Raw genomic sequence first — 21,690 nt, 5'->3', positions numbered from 1 at the left:
GTGTGTTTACTCATGAGTAGGCAAGTATGCCTCAGTCCATTTCAAAGGGCAGGCCAATAGGAACACAACACCAACAGGATGATCCTGATCTGATGAATCCCGGTCCCAAAAAACACTCATGAAGGAAGTCTCCCAGCTCATAATCATCATCTAACCATGTATCATAACAGAATGAAATGGCTATGAAATACAGGCCTCCCCCTGAATCTGTGGGGCCTCCCACTGATATAAAAATGGTGGATACAGAGAAACCCTATCTTCCCCCCCCCCCCAGCGTGCCCATTAACAATGTTTAGAGGCTTACCACTGTGAAAATGTAAGCATACAAGTTCATAACGATGTGCAGGCAGGCTACAGGCAGGGAAAGGTTAAGTTCCTGTTAACCTTAGCGCTTGACCAAATTGCTTCAAGCATTCAGGGTGCTTGCACCCTGCCTGCACATCGCTATAAGCTTGCATGCTTACAGCCCTGTAAAAGTAAGATACGTTTTCACCACGGTAAGCCTCTAAACATTAGGGGACATGTAGGAGAGAGCAGATCCGTGGAGAACTGAACCTGTGGATATCAGATCCGCAGATACGAGGGAATCCCTGTACAAGCCTTCCTGCTATTTGAAGACACAAGCACTATTGTTCTCCATTTTCAAAAAGTAAAGGACAAATTGGACAATTTTTACAGTGGAAAAAAATGTGAACGCAGGGGTGGCCAAGGACCACATCTATTAAAGCAGTTATTTTCAACCAGTGTGCTGTGGCACACTGGTGTGCTGTGAATGGTCTGCAGGTGTGCCGCGGGAGTTTAGGGGAGGGTCATTTATTAATAGGGCCATTGGGGGATGTGAGCCTCCCACTGGCAGCACAGTGTGCCTTGTCAATTGTAAAAAAAATCGTTGGTGTGCCTTGACAATTCTAGCACCTTGTCAGTGTGCCATGAGCTGAAAAAGGCTGAAAATTGCTGCACTAGAAAGTGCATCAAACCGACTGACTTCTCAGTACCAGTGGTGGTGATAGCACTATATGCAGCATCATGTAGAAGTGTTATTGGGGGTCTACTGCAGTTCTTTCTTCCCAGACCCCAAGCAACCTGAGGGTTAACTAGGTTAGCTTCATAGTCAAAACAGTCCAAAAATCATACTACTCCAAAGGTTGAAGATGACAGCATTGCATAACACTACTAATCGATCTATTACTTGCCGCCAATATAGTGAAGGCAACTCAGTAAAAAAAAAGCTTAGTTTCCTACTTCCAGGAATTAGATATATTAATTTTTGGAGCAAATTATTAAGACAAACTCCGTTGTATGAAAGTAGGGGTCATGATGAATCAGCAAGCTTCTATAAAACAAGGTTGCCACTCCCAAAGCACTTACAATCCCATAAAAAAGAAACAACTGAAGCCAAACCAATACAAATGCAGTTCAATTTTCTGATCACAAATGAACGGAGAAGCCAATTCTATATCCCCCCCCCCCCACTGGTGCAGCTGTATCGAAAACAGGTGTGCTGTATCCAGTGGGGGTGTGCATAGTGGGAGGCTTCAGAGGCAAAAGGGGATTCTTACACTGTGGCAAGGTGACCTTTGCCCCTAGACCATAAAGTCATTTTAACACTATAGCATAGAGGTAATTGCCTGATTTTATTAAAGGTCTGGCTAAAGCATAAAGGCATATATAACACAGTGAAAACTATGTCCAGCTAAAATCAAAGAGCCTCACAGAGAAGCTGCTTAGTCAGCTGTTTTGCTTGCTGACAGAAGTTACACACATCAGGGTTTAGAAGGGAGTAGGGCAACAAAGATAGATAAAACTTTTTTTGGCAGGCACAGGTTTGGGCAACATGCCAGGTGCCAACTTGTTTATTCTTCTGAGTTTTCAAAAGAAGGAAAAACAAATATAAATATTTAGTCTTTGCTTTTAAAGTGTAACAACATATATGGAAGCAAAATGCTTGATTTTAGGAAAGTTTAGTTTAACACTGCATTCATCCTTATCTTAAATTGTCAAGGATGTTTTTGGGCAGACATTGCAGAGGGGGATTCAGAACAGCTAGACAGATAAACGGGACCACGCTTAAAAGAAAGAGTCTTTGTTTGAATGTAACTGAGATGGAACAGAGGGGGAGCAGGTGGAGAGCTGCCTCAAAACAGCTCTGGATTGTAAGTCCTTTAGGGCAGAGATCTGTCTTTGTACTCTGCGTAAAACATTAGCAGTGCTTTCGTTTTTGTCATAGTTATTGTTATATAATATTAATACATATAATGTGTCTGAAGGTAAATGAAACAAGAATTTGTTAAAAGTAATCACATATGCAGAGTACTAGTTGGCTTGTTTTTGTGTTGGAAAGTAGAAAGGTCACAAGAAACTAGCTGAAGCCTTATGATACTTTAATAAGTGCTAGCCAGTCACAAAAAGAAAGGTCATAAAGCCCTCAGTACCAATATACTCAAAAGTAAATAGTTATATAGAATTATATAGTAAAATTCTTAAAAGGGAGTTTAAAAGATTCTAGTTTACACAGGTTAGCAAAAGGCCTACAAGAAATGATGCGGAAAAGTCAATAAATGGGTTAGAAGTTCTGCCAAATTAAGGTCTTCACACCCATGTAAGTATTTGTGTGTTCTCTTTAATAGGGATAGTATGAAAATTTATTTTCTCAAAGAGGTCCCTGATTAGACTAATAAATGTGAGTAGGGGTCAGTGTTGGATAGAATAATGTTACAGCAAACTCTACTGGTTTTAGAAACTTTTGGAAATTGTGTAATTTTGGCAGTGTTAAGATGAAACCCCACCTGTATGTAAATAAAAGCCAATCAATGGTTTTGCTCACTTGTTGCCCACCTATTTTCCATCTTGTATGTAAATGGTATTTATCTATGTCCTATTAAAATTGAGCCCCATTTATGATGTCAAAACCTTCAGTGAATGAGAAGTCTGAATTTTCAGATAAAGGATTGTGTAGTATAAAGGTTAAAGACCACCGTTCAGACGAGGTCCATGCTTTGGACATGAGTCCCGTGGACCAACTGTATACAATGCAATAAAAGCCTGTGAACCTTCATCCTTGTGTAGCGAGTCATTCTGAGTTGCTTATTTGAGTGGCTGTTTGGCCTTGCAACAACACCTCTGCAAGTCTCCCAACCTGTAATGGGTCTCCTTGGACCTGCAGTAGCAATTTTATTAGCAAAAATCTGAAAGGGGTGGGAAGGCTGCAGGAAAGGGGGATAGAATCTGATGTGTGCCATAGCTGCCAAATGCACCCCCTCTCACAGCCTCCCTGCCCCCACTACACATTCCACCTCACAGTGGTGTACCTATTAGTGGCATACCTGGCGGGTATACCTGAGGGCTATGCATACCTGCTGCTTCCCCACCCACAGGTGTTCTGACAGTATGCAGCCTCCCTGGCTCTCAGAAGGCCTTCTAAGGCCTTCAGAGGGCCTTAAAACATCACTTCTGGTTTTCTCTCTTCTGGAACTCAGGCAAACAGTGTGTGGGGGGTGGGGATGGGATGGCACTTCCAGCAGCTCTCCCTGGGGTAACACAGTGGCCAGAACCACCACTGGTCCCACACCCTCCCACTAAATGGTGGGAGGTGATTGGTGGGAGAGCCAACAACGAAAGTGGGAAGTGCATTTTATGATAGCACTACTTTACGGCAGTCAGCTCCAGAAGAAGAGTCGGTACAATGCTGGCCAGTAAGTAGAGGGTTGGGCCGTTAGACTGTGAATATTAGATATTTTATTGACTTGTCCCTTCATCTTTAATGTTATGTATCCTTACATTTTAAAACTCACAGTGTGTGCGTGCGTGCGTGTGCGTGTGTGCGTGCGTGTGTGTGTGCGCGCACACACACACACACACACACACACACACACACTTTAAAGAGCTTAAATAAAAGATGAGGGATTCCCATTTTGAAGTCCACGTACAAGGTTTCATGTGCAAGGTATGCAACACCTGCTAGCATTTAAAAAGATTTACCCAGCTAAAATGCCATGCATCACTATTGACACTATAGTTACAGAGGTCAGAGGGAAAATGTTTTTAATTTTAAGTAACACAAAGGTACAAATAGGTACACTGCCTTGAGTTTTATCATCCCAGTATGATAAAATAAAAAAAAAAATCACCTTTTTTTTCCTCTGCTACTGTTGAAAGGATATATAACTGCTCTGTCCTTGTTAGATCCAGTTAACACTCAGCAGTTTGCATCACTGGGTATAAACAAGGATTAAACTTCCTCATTGACCAAATGATTCCCTTCTGGGGAAAATCTGCTCAAATGGTATGCAGATGTACAATTTACTGGAGTTTTCTTCTCCTATAAATAGTGCACAGGCCTCTCCAGAATGGAAACCCCTTCTAGCATAGCAGAGGAGTAGGGTTTTATTCCACCAGTATTCGCCTGCCTCTGTTCTGCTTAGCCATCCTGCGTGCACCTTTTGGTATGGTGGCATTACAATGTTGTTTCAGGACAATGCTCTCCATTGTTTCATGACAACGCCCAATCCTAGCTCCTGTGCCCTGAACCCTATCCCAGGCCTAGGCAGAGTGCCTGCCCCACATGTTGTTCATCTGGGCATACCAGCACCAAAGACACCTAATCACTGCCTCCTCTACCCTCTTGGTTCAGATCCTCTTACCTCTTTCCTGCTACCCAAACGCAGTCGCTTCTCCTTAGGCCCTCCTACGGCCTGCATTGAGAGGTGCCACCTTTCTGCCTGCTGTATCTGGACACACCTTACCCCCCCCCCAGCCCTACATTCTGGTTCATCTGATTCCACGACTTATCTTGCATCAGGTTATGCATCAAGTAACATCATAACCAAGTGACATCATAAACAAGTTCATCATAACCAATGAAATTTCCCTTATCCCAAGGAGATCTCAAGACTGCCCTCCCCCGCAGGATACAGGGTGTGCTCCAATGGCAGGAGGGCTGCACTGGCAGGGGGATTTAGTTAGAACTGGGCTGTAGGAGATCTATTTTTTTAAGTATAGCAATGAGGGGAAGGAGAGCAAATAGCACTAGAAGTTTCCGGAACTATTTTCCCAGGGTAAATCCCATTCCCCAGCTGCTATTTGCCCTGTAAGAGAACAACATACAGCTTTTGCCTCTGGTCAAACCACATAAAACCCCATGCAAACCATACCCCACGTTTCTCAGAGGTGAAAATGGGCTGGACCCTTCCACAATTTAAAGTCATACCAAACACTTAAGACACCACCACACTTGCCTTAGGAACATAAGAAGCTGCCTTACACTGAGTCCAACCACTGGCCCATGTAACTGAGTGTTATCCAGAATTTTGACAGGAATCTCTCTCTCTCTCTCTCTCTACTCTACTGGAGATACCAAATATTGAAGGAAGAACTTGTATAAGCAAACACGTGGTCTACCATATGACTGGTAGAGCCTTTCCCACCTTTCACTTGTGAAAAACAAACATTATGTACATTCCCATAATACAGAGGTTCCAAGAGTGTGCTCCATGGCACCCCAGGGCACACACAGGGGTGCCACACGGCCTCTTCTTCCCAAGTTGCCATGCTGACATTGTGCAAGATCACAAACTATTCTCACAAGATTTCACCAGTGGCATAGCCAAGCTGAGGCCAGGGGTCCATTCCCCCATGAGGCAGAGTGGAAGTTTTCCACTGTCTTCACTGGGTGGAGGGGGTGACAGTGCTTACCATGGTTGCATGGTTAACGCTGCAAAATCAACCTCCTACCTGCTCTTGTTTCTGTATGGCTCCGAATGAAGCCATTTCTGGGGCTGTGCATGCACAGAGGAGGGGGTGATGCAATGACAGAGGGGCATAATCATGTCACCTGAGCCCAGGTACTCACATCCCAAATACGCTACTGGATTTCACACAATGTCAACCTAACCAGCCAAGAAGAAGAGGCCATGCAGCACTGTGTGGTACCCCTGTGACTGCAAAGGGCGGCTTCCTGGCAAGAGATAGCATTATTTTGTTCCAGTCTACAGCTTCAGTTGGCAACCTTCAGCCTCGAAAGACTATGGTATAAGCCTACAGCACCCGGTATCCCCAGGCAGTCTCCCATCCAAGTACTAACCAGGCCTGACCCTGCTTAGCTTCTGAGATCAGACGAGATCAGGCATCTGCAGGGTAACATGTGAAGGCTATGCACAAAGCATGCCTTATACAGAAGACCAAATAAATAGGATAGCACTGTAGGATGAGAACTCTATGCTTAAATTTAAAGGAACATGATGCAGTTAAATTTAACAAGTTTGAATTTAAAGTGCATAACATTGCCTAGCATGATTTGTCATAAGTGAGATTTTTAACTAGAAGCCTCAGTTCCTTCAGTAAGCAATAGAATCTTACTGTCCATAAAAGATGTACTGAAGTCCTTTCAGCCACTTTACAAATCTTACAGTGCTAGAGTACTTGGCTATAATGTTTAGAACTTCTAATATTTCTACCGGGGTCTGCTTTAAGGATTGCAAGTGAATCTTTGTTACATACGCATAGAAAGCTAAAATGGATCTGTTGTGTTACTAGCCCCAGTTTAGAAAAAAATGGACTAAACAGTTACATTTTCACATAAACCTGCTTTTTGACTATTACTGACAAAAAGGTCAGGAAGCCTGTGCTGATTACTGGATTCAGAAATTTCTCTCTGTTAAAAGCCACTGCTGAAAATTAGTACGTTAAGTGAAGAGAAAATTGTGCAAGTATATACACAACGGTGTAAGAATTATCAGTAGCAGCCTTTTCAAGGCTAGAGAACCACAGCCCCATGAATGAACCAACTATTACTTGGCAAATTCCTGGCAATTATTTGCTCAATCAATAAAGCTCACATAATATATTAATTGGCACACTCTGAACCTTTTTGTTTTCATCACTTCTGGCTTGCTGTTTCTTTTATCAATTCGCTCTTTAAAAAAAACACACAAGAGAAGAATGAAAAATCAATTGCTGTCAGGATGAAGGCTTTATCGGTAATGAGTATTTTACGTCTCAGATCTAATGAGGAGGTAATTTCTAAAAAATTAAAGTACAAAAACCAGTTAAACCGAAACAGGGATGGCACTTTAGAAACATTTACATGAGCAATAAATAAGACAGCATGAGAACTGTCAAAGCAACTTAGCATCCTGATTTCCTTTGCGCTCCATTTTATTAGCTAATCAAGTGTCATATTGCTTCTCCTGGCATCTATTTACTGCCATGTAATTTTGATAAGGGCACCATCTGTATTTATAAAAGAATTATCTTAATAGCTGTCGAGCAATGTACAAACATAGGTGATATTTAACTTTTTCTTGGGGGATCAATTTTAAACCAGGCAAAAGGACTGATATAAGTCAACATGCTTATGTTAACACAAGGCAGACTCTCTGCTCAGATCTTCCAAGGCTGGATGAACTTATCTCAGCTTTGCACATACAAAGAAAGATGCATTTACGTAGTGCAATATTGAAAACACTTTGATTAATTAAGATGAGTTGCCATGCACATCGATGGTAGAAAAGGATTTATAGTCTCGCAAATGTTAAAAAGAAAATGATTTTTTTTCTTTTTCTTTCAGGGGTGAAATCCCTAAAACCTTATTTCAAAGTGTACTCTTTTAGCCGTGAAATAAAAGTAGGCTAAGGAATCACAGGTTCTTTGTTTTATAATGGTTTCCCAAATGAATACTCTAAGTAAGTGACATGACTAGACTTGGTGTCACCCAATGCGCCAATGGGGTCACCCCAATGGCCCTGACCTTTCTTTGGCCCTGTGGTCTTGCAAGAATGGGGCTAGCTTTGCAGACCAGCCAGTGGCTACAGTGCTCCTTAGTCAGCTGTCCACCACAGTGCTTCTGAACCAGCCAGCTTGCTGCGGACTAGTTGCTTGCTGTGGCATTCCCAGACCAGTCACTCACCATGGCGCCTCTGGTGTCACCCATCCTGCTGGTATCATCAGCTGCAGTCTACACCTTTCCCACATCTAGCTTGTGATACTACTGTCCTAAGTGCTTTTCTTTTGAACAAGTCAACACATGCTCAGGAGGAGAAAAGTACCACTAAGATACTGAGATACACACCTTTCCTCTCCCACAACCACTCCACTCATGTGCAAACAGAAAGCATTACTGGGTATGCATGGGGGGAAAGAAATACTATTTTCTTGGGTGGCAGACCACTGAACCTAATAGGAGCATGCAGCTTAACTGTAGGTGCACCCTGGACTGGGGTGAATGAGTACAGACATACGAAGGAGGGCTTTCATAGGAAGAGGAAACTAAAATCCCCCTTGGCCTAAACAAAAACCACCCACAGTGCTTTAGACAAGTGGTAATAATAATACTTAAGTGTTACATAGTTATATGGAGTGCTGAAACTCTTTATGTACCTTATCTATGAAATAATTATAACAATCCTGCAAAGCAGGCCAATATTCTTACCTGTGTTTTGGATAGTTGAGGCTGAAAAAATAGTGGTTTGCTTAACGCCACCTAGTGTTTTCATGGTTATAGTGAGATCTTAATTAGGAAGTACACAACTCATAGCTCATACTTTTTAGCCATTATACTAGTACTTGATCATCTATATCAGCAATCTCAAAAATTGTGTGCTGCAAGTACAGTACAGTACAGTACCTTCATTACAGGCTCCTGGGAGCCCAAAGTACCAAAGCATAAAAGAGGCTCCCTGCTGTGTGTCTGAATGAGTCACTCACCTGGATTGCCTTCTTCCAATCACTCTTTACCAAGAGGTTAGTAATGCTGCTTCAACCCTGCACTGAATCACTTCTAACTTAGAGATACAGTAAAATTATCTGACCTCAAAGGAAGCTGCCTGCTATGTCTCTGCAAAAGCCACTGCTCCAGATCAAGAGATATGGCCAAACGCCAAGCAGACAGAAAGGGAGTGGGGGTCCTCTGAGGGCAGGCAGTGAAAATCTTTTAAGCTATCTGAGTAAAGTTTAGCTATCTGCCTCCATGTTTAATTCAGAAACAAAATGTTTCTCAGGTATCAGCACTTCAGGGAACAGCTCTAAGTATTTACAGGATGCTCTACTTGTGAAAGTTTGCACACGCAGAAAACACAAGAGGAACAGACTTTAGACAGAGGCACGCAAAGTGTTTGATTTAGCCCAGGAGTGCCCAAACCCCGGCCCTGGGGCCACTTGCGGCCCTTGAGGCCTCTCAATGTGGCCCTCAGGGAGCCCCCAGTCTCCAATGAGCCTCTGGCCCTCTGGAGATTTGTTGGAGCCCACACTGGCCCGATGCAACTGCTCTCAGCATGACGGCAACTGTTTGACCTCTATCGTGAGCTGTGGGATGAGGGCTACCTCCACTGCTTGCTGTTTCACATCTGTGATGCAGTAGCAGCAGCAAAGGAAGGCTAGCCTTGCTTTGTGCAAGGCCTTTTATAGGCCTTGAGCTATTGCAAGACCTGCATTCATTCATATAAATCCATCTTTAATGTATTCATTTATGTAAACTTATGTAAATTTATTCAAATTTAAAATGTAAATTAATTTTTTCCCGCCCCCCCCAAACACAGTGTCAGAGAGACGATGTGGCCCTCCTGCCAAAAACTTTGGACACCCCTGATTTAGCCATTATCCTATTATAAAGAGTGGCTAAACTGAAACCTTGCAAGTTAAATCCCTCTTCTCATGGCATCCTCCCCATGTATAACTAATGCTGGGTGGAGGGAGAACCACACACATTTGGCATGCCTTCTGCCACTAATGCACCCTGTTTAGCTTTCATGAGATGGGCCGGCCTTCTGCCACTAATGCACCCTGTTTAGCTTTCATGAGATGGGCCGTAACCACGAACACCACAGTATCAAAAACTCTAGGGTTCCCTCTCACATGAACAACCCATTTTTGCCCAGCCCACAGGTGAACACATTTGGCCCCTGTTGCATATATGCAACACTGGGCAGAAATGGCTTAAGCAGCTGCCTCTGGTTGCTCATGTGGTCACTTAGAGATGTGGTGAGCTGGCACAATAGTACTCATCCTCTGCATGTTTAATCACCATGGGGAAGGTTCTGTGATAAGAAGGCCAGCAATTTTCACTTGACCATTTCAAAGCATTTATCTAAAACTCACAGGCAGAAGGATCTCAAATGAAGGAAAAAATGGCAGGCTCAAAACAAGCAGATCATTAGAACCCGAAACTAATGGTAATGGAAGTAACATAAAGCAGTGGTTCTCACATGTTTAGCACTGGGACCCACATTTTAGAATGAGAATCTATCAGGACGCATTGGAAGTGATGTCATGACCAGAAGTGCCATCATCAAGCAGGAAAATTTTTAACAATCCTAGGCTGCAATCCTACCCACCCTTACTCAGAGTAAGTTCCATTGACTATCCCATTGTTAAAAGAATATACATAGTAGCTTGTTAAAAGTACAGGTCTGTCACATTTCCCCAAATGCAGTCACCTGCCAGGGTAGCATAAAGTCTAATATATTAAAAACAAAATATTGAAAAGAATGGGGACCCACCTGAAATTGACTCGCGAGCCACCTAGTGGGTCCCGACCCACAGTTTGAGAAACACTGAGTCATAAAGAAACATAGGATATAAAGACAAACAAGTAGAAGCTTTGAAGGAAACAAGCAGGAAGTTTACAGACCTCAAGCAGGGCCAGCCCAGTTCCAACACCTGAAGTGGCAAGCCAAATGCTGCCCCCCTTACCTGATGATATGTCAGTCTCTGTCCCTCCCACTCTCCAGTGCTCTTGCTCATAACTCTCTTTCCCTCCACATTTCCTCCTCCTCTTTGTCCCCCAATTCCTTTTCCAATCCAGGAAGGAAGAGGAGCAGTTTAGGCAAACCAGCCTTCAGAGATGGACGCCTGCCACCAGTCTGCCATCTGAGGTGACCAGCTAGCCTCATGGATGGACCAGCTCTATCCCAAGACAAAATGGTTATTGCCAATACCAAATAGATAAGCTCACATCTCCATCTTGGAGACAACTGTATTTCTACTGAATGTTAAAAAGGCTCTTCATCACAAAACAGATAGCAAAGTTGGCTAAAGTTGCAGCAAATTCAATGTGTTGATTATATGTTACGTGAATTTTCTTTTGTTTGTTCTGACGTTACAGTCAAACAATGTCATAGCATGAACCTGTTCTGAGCTCTAACACTTTAGTTCAGCGATTTTCAAGCTTTTTCATCTCACAGCACACTGACAAGGTACTAAAATTGTCAAGGCACACCATCAGTTTCATGACAATTGAAAGGCACACCATGCTGTTGGTGGGGATTCACATCGCCCAATGGCCCTACTAGTAAATGAGCCTCCCTCCAAACTCCTGTAGCACACCTGCAGACCATTCGCAGGTGTGCCATGGCACAGTGGTTGAAAACGGCTGCTATCGTTTCTAGATAGACAGACTTTTTGTTTAAAGCAGTGGGGTCCAAACTCTGGCCCATGATTCACTTGACTATTAATTCTAGGCATAGCACAACCAGTTTTTGCACCGTGTGATTGCATAGCCTAGCGCAGGGGTGTTCAATAGGTGGATCGCGATCTACAGGTAGATCGCGAGGCAAAATGAGTAGATCGCGGAGTGCCGACCCCCCCCCTTCAGGTGCCTCTGGGAGGAAACGTCGGGAGTAAGGCCCATTGTACTCAATGGGGCTTACTCCCAGGTAAGTGTGGCTAGGATTGCAGCCTCACAGCCTAATCCTAGGCATGTCTACTCAGGAGTAAGTCCTGTTATACGCAGTGGGGCTCAAGGTACACCAACATACATTGTACACATAAATGTTATATGTTATGATGGCGTGAACATTGATGGCGTAAAAAAAACTCTGGTAGATCTCCGGGCCTTGCTGGGTTTCAAAGTAGCTCTTGAGCCAAAAAAGTGTGAGCACCCCTGGCCTAGCGTCATGGAGCCGCTTCCACTGCTGATCACCCCAGAACTGTATCCTGAATTCCAGGGAAAATAGTTTCCTTGCACAAAGCTCTGCAATCACGCACGGTGAAAACTGATTGCTGCGCACAGAACAGTAAGGTTTCGCCACTGTTGTACCGCGCTCAGAATGAATGTTGTCCCCTGCTAACTGGGTAAGAAGCACTTTTTCAAGTGGGCGCTCCTCTTTTATTTAGCAAGGGGAGAATAGCTGGCCCTCCTCACCCCAGCAGTATCTTTTCTAGTGGCTGTCCGCTGGTGTTCTTTAGCTTCTTTTTAAATTGGGAGCCCTTTTGGGACAAGGAGGCATTATTTATTTGATTTTCTTGGTAAACTGCTTTGTGAACTTTTCATTGAAAGTAGTACACTGCTCAAAACAATAAAGGGAACACTTAAACAACACATCCGAGATCTGAATGAATGAAATATTCCTATTAAATACTTTGTTCCTGACATAGCTGAATGTGCTAACAACAAAATCACACAACAATCATCAATGGAAATCACATTTATTAACCCATGGAGGTCTGGGTTTGGTGTCATACTCAAAACTGAAGTGGAAAAACACACTACAGGCTGATCCAACTTCGATGTAATGTCCATAAAGCAAGTCAAAATGAGACTCAGTAGTGTGTGTGGCCTCCACGTGCCTGTATGACCTCCCTACAACGCCTGGGCATGCTCCTGATGAGGTGGCGGATAGTCTCCTGAGGGATCGCCTCCCAGACCTGGACTAAAGCATCCGCGAACTCCTGGACAGTCTGTGGTGCAATGTGGCACTGGTGGATGGAGCAAGACATGATGTCCCAGATGTGCTCAATTGGATTTCAGGTCTAGGGAACGGGCGGGCCAGTCCATAGCATCAATGCCTTCATCTTGCAGGAACTGCTGACACACTCCAGCCACATGAGGTCTAGCATTGTCCTGCATTAGGAGAAACCCAGGGCCAACCGCGCCAGCATATGGTCTCACAAGGGGTCTGAGGATCTCATCTCGGTACCTAATGGCAGTCAGGCTACCTCTGGCAAGCACATGGAGGGCTATGCGGCCCCCCAAAGAAATGCCACCCCACACCATTACTGACCCACTGCCAAACCGGTCATGCTGGAGGATGTTGCAGGCAGCAGAACGTTCTCCCTGCCGTCTCCAGACTCTGTCACGTCTGTCACATGTGCTCAGTGTGAACCTGCTTTCATCTGTGAATTGCACAGGGCGCCAGTGGCGAGGTTGCCAATCTTGGTGTTCTCTGGCAAATGCCAAACGTCCTGCACAGTGTTGGGCTGTCAGCACAACCCCCACCTGTGGACGTCGGGCCCTCATACCACCCTCATGGAGCCTGTTTCTGACCATTTGAGCAGACACATGCACATTTGTGGCCTGCTGGAGGTCATTTTGCAGGGCTCTGGCAGTGCTCCTCCTGTTCCTACTGGCACGAAGGTGGAGGTAGCGGTCCTGATGCTGGGTTGTTGCCCTCCTACGGCCTCCTCCACGTCTTCTGGTGTACTGGCCTGTCTCCTGGTAGCGCCTCCATGCTCTGGACACTACACTGACAGACACAGCAAACCTTCTAGCCACAGCTCGCATTGATGTGCCATCCTGGATGAGCTGCACTACCTGAGCCACTTGTGTGGGTTGCAGACTCCGCCTCATGCTGCCACTAGAGTGACAGCACCACCAGCATTCAAAGGTCATCCAAACATCAGCCAGAAAGCATAGGGACTGCGAAGTGGTCTGTGGTCACCACCTGCAGAACCACTCCTTTATTGGGGGTGTCTTGTTACTTGCCTATGATTTCCACCTGTTGTCTACTCCTTTTGTGCAACAGCATGTGAACTTGATTGTCAATTGGTGTGACTTCCTAGGTGGACAGTTTGATTTCACAGAAGTGTGATTGACTTGGAGTGACATTGTGTTGTTTAAGTGTTCCCTTTATTGTTTTGAGCAGTGTATATAAACACTAATAATAATGTGGCGGACTGGATCTGGCCCATGGACAGAGTTTGGAGGCCTCTGGTTTAAAATATAATTACTTCATTCAATAGCAAACTTCCTTTATTTTCCCAGCTGAAAACTGAAGCACTGAAACTTTCTATTATCCACAGAAATTCAAAAGTAACTCTATGGTATCACTACTCAATGCAATTTCCATTTTATCTTCAGACTCTTGACTGCCTGTTAGTCCAATCTACTGCTTTGCACTGGGATTTCTTAAAAGAAAGCTCCTTTGAAGATTCCTTCCTAAACACCACAAGGCAAATAAGTAGGAAATAAATACAGCCGTCTATTTATGTGACAATTAAGTGTCAAATATATGCAGAATAATTTTGGTTCAATAATTTGTAATATATTTGGTGTTAACTGCCACCTCCTATTAAACATAATAATTATATGTAACTGAATAACTATTAAATTGCTGCCTCATATAGCAAATTAGTAATTATACTTGTAAACATTAACAACATTCCATATATAAAATAGTGATTTGTATGCTGAAATGAATTAGAAATAATTGTAATGTATGATAATTAAAATTATGCAAATATTTGCCATCTATTGGTTTGGTGGCATGGCAGTGAGTCTTTTGAATCTTTTACGTTAATAGGAAAGAGAGAAGGGCAGACATGGCTTTGGAACTCACAGGAACCTCCTGCATTCTCCCCTCAGAGAGATTCCAGAATTCAGAACTGGCCAAAGCCAACACATCAAATTCCACTGCCCACTCTTTCTTCTTTGTGTATGTGCACATATAAGTCTGTAACAACCTTCCCAGGGAGGTCCATCAAGTCACAGTTAAAAACACCATTTAAAGACTTTAATTCTTCCAGCTTTGCAATCTTACTGCAGTGTGTTGACCAGGTATGGGGGATTATTCTGCTACGCTCAGGATCTCAAATTTATCACAGTATGTTTTATGTGCTCTTAGACGTTTTTACATGTTCATATCGTACGGTACTTTGAGATTTCTTTTATGAAAAAACAGTTTGTATGTTTTTTATAAACTGCACACCAACAGAATCGGAATCTGAAGTGCAAGATCCATTATGTCCTAAAAGGGGCTGCAAGAACTGCACACCATCATCCTCTCCTTGGATGAACTGGCCATCCTCAGCATGCTCACTGCCCATAGCAGCACCTCAGGTAACAAAGAAGTTAGGAAGTAAAATACTGATTGCCCAAGAGCCACATGTCTGGACAGCTCTTTACAGTGCAATCCTACCTAAATTCTCTGGTGGCAGAATGAGTATTCCACCAGCGGAGCCGGCAGGATCCAGGCAGCAGGCCTGGCAAAAGGTAAGGTGGTAGCAGGGGGTAGAACGGGGTGCAGAGGGGGAGGAACTAAGAGTTTCTGTGTGGGAAGAGGCAGAGAGGGAGGTGGAACGAGGGGGGCGGGCAGTTTGGTGGCATGAGTATGCAGCCGAACCCCATCGCTCTCTGCTGCCTTTACACACCTGGATTCTCAACCAACAAAATAGCTGGCATAGCAACTGTTACCCTGCACATGCCCGATCTCGTCTGATCTCAGAAGCTAAGCAGGGTCAGGCCTGGTTAGTACTTGGATGGGAGACTGCCTGGGAATACTGGGTGCTGTAGGCTTATACCATAGTCTTTCGAGACTGAAGGTTGCCTACCGAACCGAGAAGTTTGAGGGACTATGGGAGCTTTCCCCAGGGCAATTGAATAGAAGTTCACCTGGCCAGAGAAAACCTCTACAACTATCCCTTCACCATAGGATGCAGCGAACGCCTCCTTGTCACACCTACATCACCAGGAGGAGGAGTGGATCTAGGTTGGCTTGGGCTGTCAATCAAGTCACCTGTGCACATCGTTTTAATTCAGTCAATTCAGAAGATTAATTCAGTCTCCACATGGATCTACCATGGAAAGTATGTGAACCCTACCTTGGTAGCAGTCCGTCTCATGATTGTTAAAGAAAGTACAGATAAAATTATGGGCCTAAGCTATATATCACAAATCAAGATATAAACTTATTCAGCTTTGTAGATACTGCCTACATATGCTGCTCCTCTTTGTTTTCTCAATTTTATTTCCTTCTACAGGTTCTGAACTCTGGCCTTCTTTCTTCCTCATTTCCCTGTACTACTCCATCTTTCTACCTTCCTTTCTAGATCCTTCTGTTTCCCCTACTCTACTTTGCAGAACTCCTGCACTTTCCTTTCCCAGATCCCTTCTTCTCTTGATTCTCTTTCCACAGAACTCTTTCCATCAAGGTTGTGAGCAGCTCAACCAATGGCAACCAGAGATGCTTTGGCCTCCTTCATTATATTGCCTCTATTTACTTAGGACCCAATCCTATCCAGCATTCTAGTGCTGATGCAGCTGCAATGTAGCCCTGCATCAATGCTAGGAAGTGGGATAGGATTGGGCCTTTAGAGCGTTAAAGTAGGAAACTTGTTGCTTGAATTATGTGAGTTTAACTTTCAGTCTCTTTTTTGCAAATTTTCATCTATCCCACCCCACTTACTTGATGGGACTTAACACATAAAATTGAAAGTTAATATAGCATGCAGTCAAGGAGCATTCTAGAATATTAAATTTATTTAATTATCTGGATATATATGCTAAATAACACTGCAGTACTGATAAAACATATTCAGGACACATTATCAGCAGCACTGCACCAAACAAGGACGGACCCTTCATGCAATTAAGTTTCCCTCTGATGAAAGGGTGTCCTTAACTGCTGCAGATCCAACTTGGATGAGTCATCACATTGCCTCAATTATCCTTATTATCCAAGTAAAAGAGTATGCTAGATCAATTAAAAATAAATTTAAAAGGAGGTATATAATTTAGTTCTACCTACCTACCTAATGTTGTGCTCTCTTCTTCTGGCTACTTTCAAGGGATTATTTGTTTACTTATGGGCCAACCTACCAAAAGGTAGTGCTGCAAAAACATAGTAAAGTGGCAGCACAGAGAGCACAGAGATGTCAGTGGAGCAACAGAGGACTGCCGGAGCAGGTAAATAGGCATTTAATTCTTGTAAAGAGTAATCATGAAACTACATGGCATCTTCTGTATCAGTTTAACACAAATGCACTTGTGATCTGGTATTTGCTCAGCACTAGGCTGCATGGAGTTAGCTGAGTACAGACATGCCCCTTTATCCACAGGGGTTCCGTTCTGGAAACCCCCCCCCCCACGATTTCACTAGAACCATGCTGGAACCCACCCACCCCCACTGCAGATATGGGCAAACACCTGCCCCCCCACAGAGAATCCGGAGCATCCTCCGAGCCCACCAGAGACTGCAAACATCCATTCAGGCTCAGATTGAGCCCTAGAGCTTAACAATGTCACTTCCGGTTTCTCCGTGAGGGCTTCCCCGGACGTCACAATGCCATAAAAGGAATTAAAAATATCACTTCTGGTTTCATGGAGAAAACAGAAGTGATGTTTTTTTAAACTATAGGGCTCAGTCTGATCCTGGCAGAGGCTGTGGATGGACAAATTCCTCTCGCCTCTGGAGGGGATGTGCACAGTGGGGGCCCGTGGACCTGATCCACGGATAACTGAATCCACGGATAAATGGGGTCCCCCTGTATGTAGGAACTAAAGCAAAATTCCCAGCGTGATTTATACAGGGACCGGGGGGGGGGGAATACAGATAGTAGTAGCATCAGTTACAAGCTTGAACAGAAAAATTTGGGGGAAGAATCTTGGAACATGGGTGTAAGCAAACAGGAGGATAGCCAAGTAGCTACAGAGTGTGACAGAGTGAAACAGACTGGCAGGAAAACAATGAACGACAAGGGAAATAAGGCTGCAATCCTATCCACACTTACCTGACAGTAAGTCCCACTGACTATACTTACCTCTGAGTAGATATGCATAGGATTGGGCTCTAAGTGAAGCAACTCAGACCTCATTGATAAATTAAAGATCAATAAGTCACCAGGCCCTGATGGCATCCACCCAAGAGTTATTAAGGAATTGAAGAATGAAGTTGCAGACCTCTTGACTAAGGTATGCAACTTGTCCCTCAAAATGGCCATGGTGCCAGAAGATTGGAGGATAGCAAATGTCACGCCTATTTTTAAAACGGGAAAGAGGGGGGACCCGGGAAACTATAGGCCGGTCAGCCTAACATCCATACCGGGTAAGATGGTGGAATGCCTCATCAAAGATAGGATCTCAAAACACATAGACGAACAGGCCTTGCTGAGGGAGAGTCAGCATGGCTTCTGTAAGGGTACATCTTGCCTCACAAACCTTATAGAATTCTTTGAAAAGGTCAACATGCATGTGGATGCGGGACAACCCGTGGACATTATATATCTGGACTTTCAGAAGGCGTTTGACACGGTCCCTCACCAAAGGCTACTGAAAAAACTCCACAGTCAGGGAATTAGAGGACAGGTCCTCTCGTGGATTGAGAACTGGTTGGAGGCCAGGAAGCAGAGAGTGGGTGTCAATGGGCAATTTTCACAATGGAGAGAGGTGAAAAGCGGTGTGCCCCAAGGATCTGTCCTGGGACCGGTGCTTTTCAACCTCTTCATAAATGACCTGGAGACAGGGTTGAGCAGTGAAGTGGCTAAGTTTGCAGACGACACCAAATTTTTCCGAGTGGTGAAGACCAGAAGTGATTGTGAGGAGCTCCAGAAGGATCTCTCCAGACTGGCAGAATGGGCAGCAAAATGGCAGATGTGCTTCAATGTCAGTAAGTGTAAAGTCATGCACATTGGGGCAAAAAATCAAAACTTTAGATATAGGCTGATGGGTTCTGAGCTGTCTGTGACAGATCAGGAGAGAGATCTTGGGGTGGTGGTGGACAGGTCAATGAAAGTGTCGACCCAATGTGCGGCGGCAGTGAAGAAGGCTAATTCTATGCTTGGGATCATTAGGAAGGGTATTGAGAACAAAACAGCTAGTATTATAATGCCGTTGTACAAATCTATGGTAAGGCCACACCTGGAGTATTGTGTCCAGTTCTGGTCGCCGCATCTCAAAAAAGACATAGTGGAAATGGAAAAGGTGCAAAAGAGGGCGACTAAGTTGATTACGGGGCTGGGGCACCTTCCTTATGAGGAAAGGCTACGGCATTTGGGCCTCTTCAGCCTAGAAAAGAGACGCCTGAGGGGGGACATGATTGAGGCATACAAAATTATGCAGGGGATGGACAGAGTGGATAGGGAGATGCTCTTTACACTCTCACATAATACCAGAACCAGGGGACATCCACTAAAATTGAGTGTTGGGCGGGTTAGAACAGACAAAAGAAAATATTTCTTTACTCAGCGTGTGGTCGGTCTGTGGAACTCCTTGCCACAGGATGTGGTGATGGCGTCTAGCCTAGACGCCTTTAAAAGGGGATTGGACAAGTTTCTGGAGGAAAAATCCATTATGGGGTACAAGCCATGATGTGTATGCGCAACCTCCTGATTTTAGAAATGGGTTATGTCAGAATGCCAGATGTAAGGGAGGGCACCAGGATGAGGTCTCTTGTTATCTGGTGTGCTCCCTGGGGCATTTGGTGGGCCGCTGTGAGATACAGGAAGCTGGACTAGATGGGCCTATGGCCTGATCCAGTGGGGCTGTTCTTATGTTCTTATGTTAACTTCTGAGGGTGTGTGCTCCTGACTGAATTCTGTTATTTATAGTGAGGAAGAACCTGTGGGCTGTAGGGGAGGGTGCAAAGCCTGGGAGAGTAATACTTCCTCCACACTGTGGTTTTGAATGGTTCACCACAAAAGGCACAACGATAGATATGCAAAGCCTCCCAGCAGTTGCTGACACTTGGAAATGGATAGGAGTATTGTAAAAATGAAACAATGTGAGTATACAGTACAACATGAAACATCATGTGCAGTTCAAAGGACTATCTTAGAAGGACTGCAAGCTTTAGTAGAGTTTATCAGTAGATCAATCAATTAAACCTTTCTGTGAATTAATCAATGCATGAATTAATCAGCCCAAGTTACTTTTTTTTTTTTTAATCAGGGGGATAATTATTAAGAGCAAAGCCTTTTCAGGCTATTTTTGTACTTGTTTTAGATTAATAGGAAATTTGAAATATATATATTTAAAATGGTCTTTGCTTCTAAAAGTAAGTGATATCCTTTGTTAAAATTGTACATTATCTGGCACTTCATTTAATATTTCAAAATAAGGCTATACAGAATCAAGATTTTAGTAATTCATCAGTAAAAAAAGGCAGCTGTTTAGCCAATAAAACTGATTAACTGTCAGCGCTGATAAAACATGCAGTGCTGATAAAACATGCACTATAGACTCAGTATAGTGCTGTCTTTTCTAGACTATGGCCGTCAATCCAGCGAATGTCAGCCATTCTTACGTCCTATTGAACTCAATGGAACAAATTAGGTGCTACCAACTTAAACTACACCAATTCCAATAAAACTTCAGCATGGTTAACTTTAGTTAGACATGGAATGCAGCATGTCATGATTCAGGGGTTTTCACTAAAAAGGAACACCTGAGTACAGTTCTGTACATACGTTTCATCTCCTTGCCATTCCTAGCTGGGAAAGTTGTGAACATTCTGAACTGGAGACCTGAGTTGGTGGAGGGCTGGATCAGATTTATTCTTAAATCTAGGCTTTGCTCCTAGACGTCCAGGTAATAGCAGTGGCCTGGATAATTTTGTCCAGCTTCAACTGGTGCACCAATTGTGCCTGCTTCTGTCCTAGACAGATCTGTCTACAATAATCCACATCTTAACTCTCATTTGGATTACTACAACCTGTTTATGTGGGCTGCCCTGAAAGATTCTCCTGAAGTTTCCCCCTGCATGAGATGCAACACCTTCCCTTCCCACCAGCATTGCAAGGGAGGCTGAAAACATTTTTTTTGTTCAGAAACCTTCTCCAGCCCCTTTCAATTTGTTATTGTTGTTCTTTTTTCCTGTTTTTTACTCTTCTCACTGTGTTCAGATCAATTGTTTTACTGCTGGTTTGTTTTTGTTGTTGCTGCTGCTGTGTTGAGCTCTGGTATTGTAATTTTTTGTTTTTTGTTTTGCTTTACTGTGAGCCACCTTGAGTCTAATAGGAGAAGGGTGGTGTATCAGTCTTCTAAATAAATAAATAAATAAGTATACTATTTGACTATACTTAGAAGCAAAAGTTATGGTTCCTGTTTACCTGAAATACTAAGTAGCATATTAGATTTTATGTGGTTCAATTGGGTGCTCTCATTGGCATCCTTCAGTCTCAGAAGACTATGGTATCGCGCTCTGAATAGTTGTCCAGTGTGTGAAGCCTGGGTAAAGTAGATACGGAGGATAGACTGTTACCCATGCAGCAAATCCCCCCTCTCTACGTCACTGGAATGGTCCAATGGAAAGGCAGAAGCCAATACGGTTGGTTCCAGCGGTATCACAGGAGTTGCCAGAGCGTGACTGTGTACAGTCGCAAACTGCCTCAGGGACTCCGGCTCTGGATTTTGCCTCGAGGTTGTCTCTTGGAGCCTTTTCCATAACTGGATGTAGCCACAAGGCAGCGGAGGTTTGGGATCAGAGTTTTCCTTCTCTCAGATGAGCTGCCTTCCCAGGATAACAAGTCCCATCTACCCAGTGGCTGTTTAGTCGCCTTTTACGACAAGTACAGCCAAACTGAGGGCCTATTCTTATCCCCAGTCTCCAGGGGTAACTACACAAATGTAGTTAGTAGTTACAAATGGGCTAGTAACTACACAAATGTATAAAAGGTGGGTTCTAACCTATTTGGTCTTGGTCTTAGAATGTCCTGTGTCCCCATGTACCACCACTGTGGGGATTGGCATTCCCAAAGCAAATATTCTAC

The 21,690-nt window shown here is 43.8% G+C and overlaps 1 pseudogene; it reads right to left on the bottom strand.

Moving 5' to 3' along the window:
• Window positions 1-6,030: 6,030 nt before the first annotated feature.
• LOC136656437 (5S ribosomal RNA) lies at window positions 6,031-6,147 on the bottom strand (annotated as a pseudogene).
• Window positions 6,148-21,690: the final 15,543 nt, after the last annotated feature.

Source organism: Tiliqua scincoides, chromosome 6 (assembly GCF_035046505.1).
Source record: "Tiliqua scincoides isolate rTilSci1 chromosome 6, rTilSci1.hap2, whole genome shotgun sequence".
In the NCBI taxonomy this organism is placed as follows: Eukaryota; Metazoa; Chordata; class Lepidosauria; order Squamata; family Scincidae; genus Tiliqua; species Tiliqua scincoides.
The sequence above is the reverse complement of the archived record's forward strand: the minus strand, read 5'-3'. Positions and strand labels throughout refer to the sequence as shown.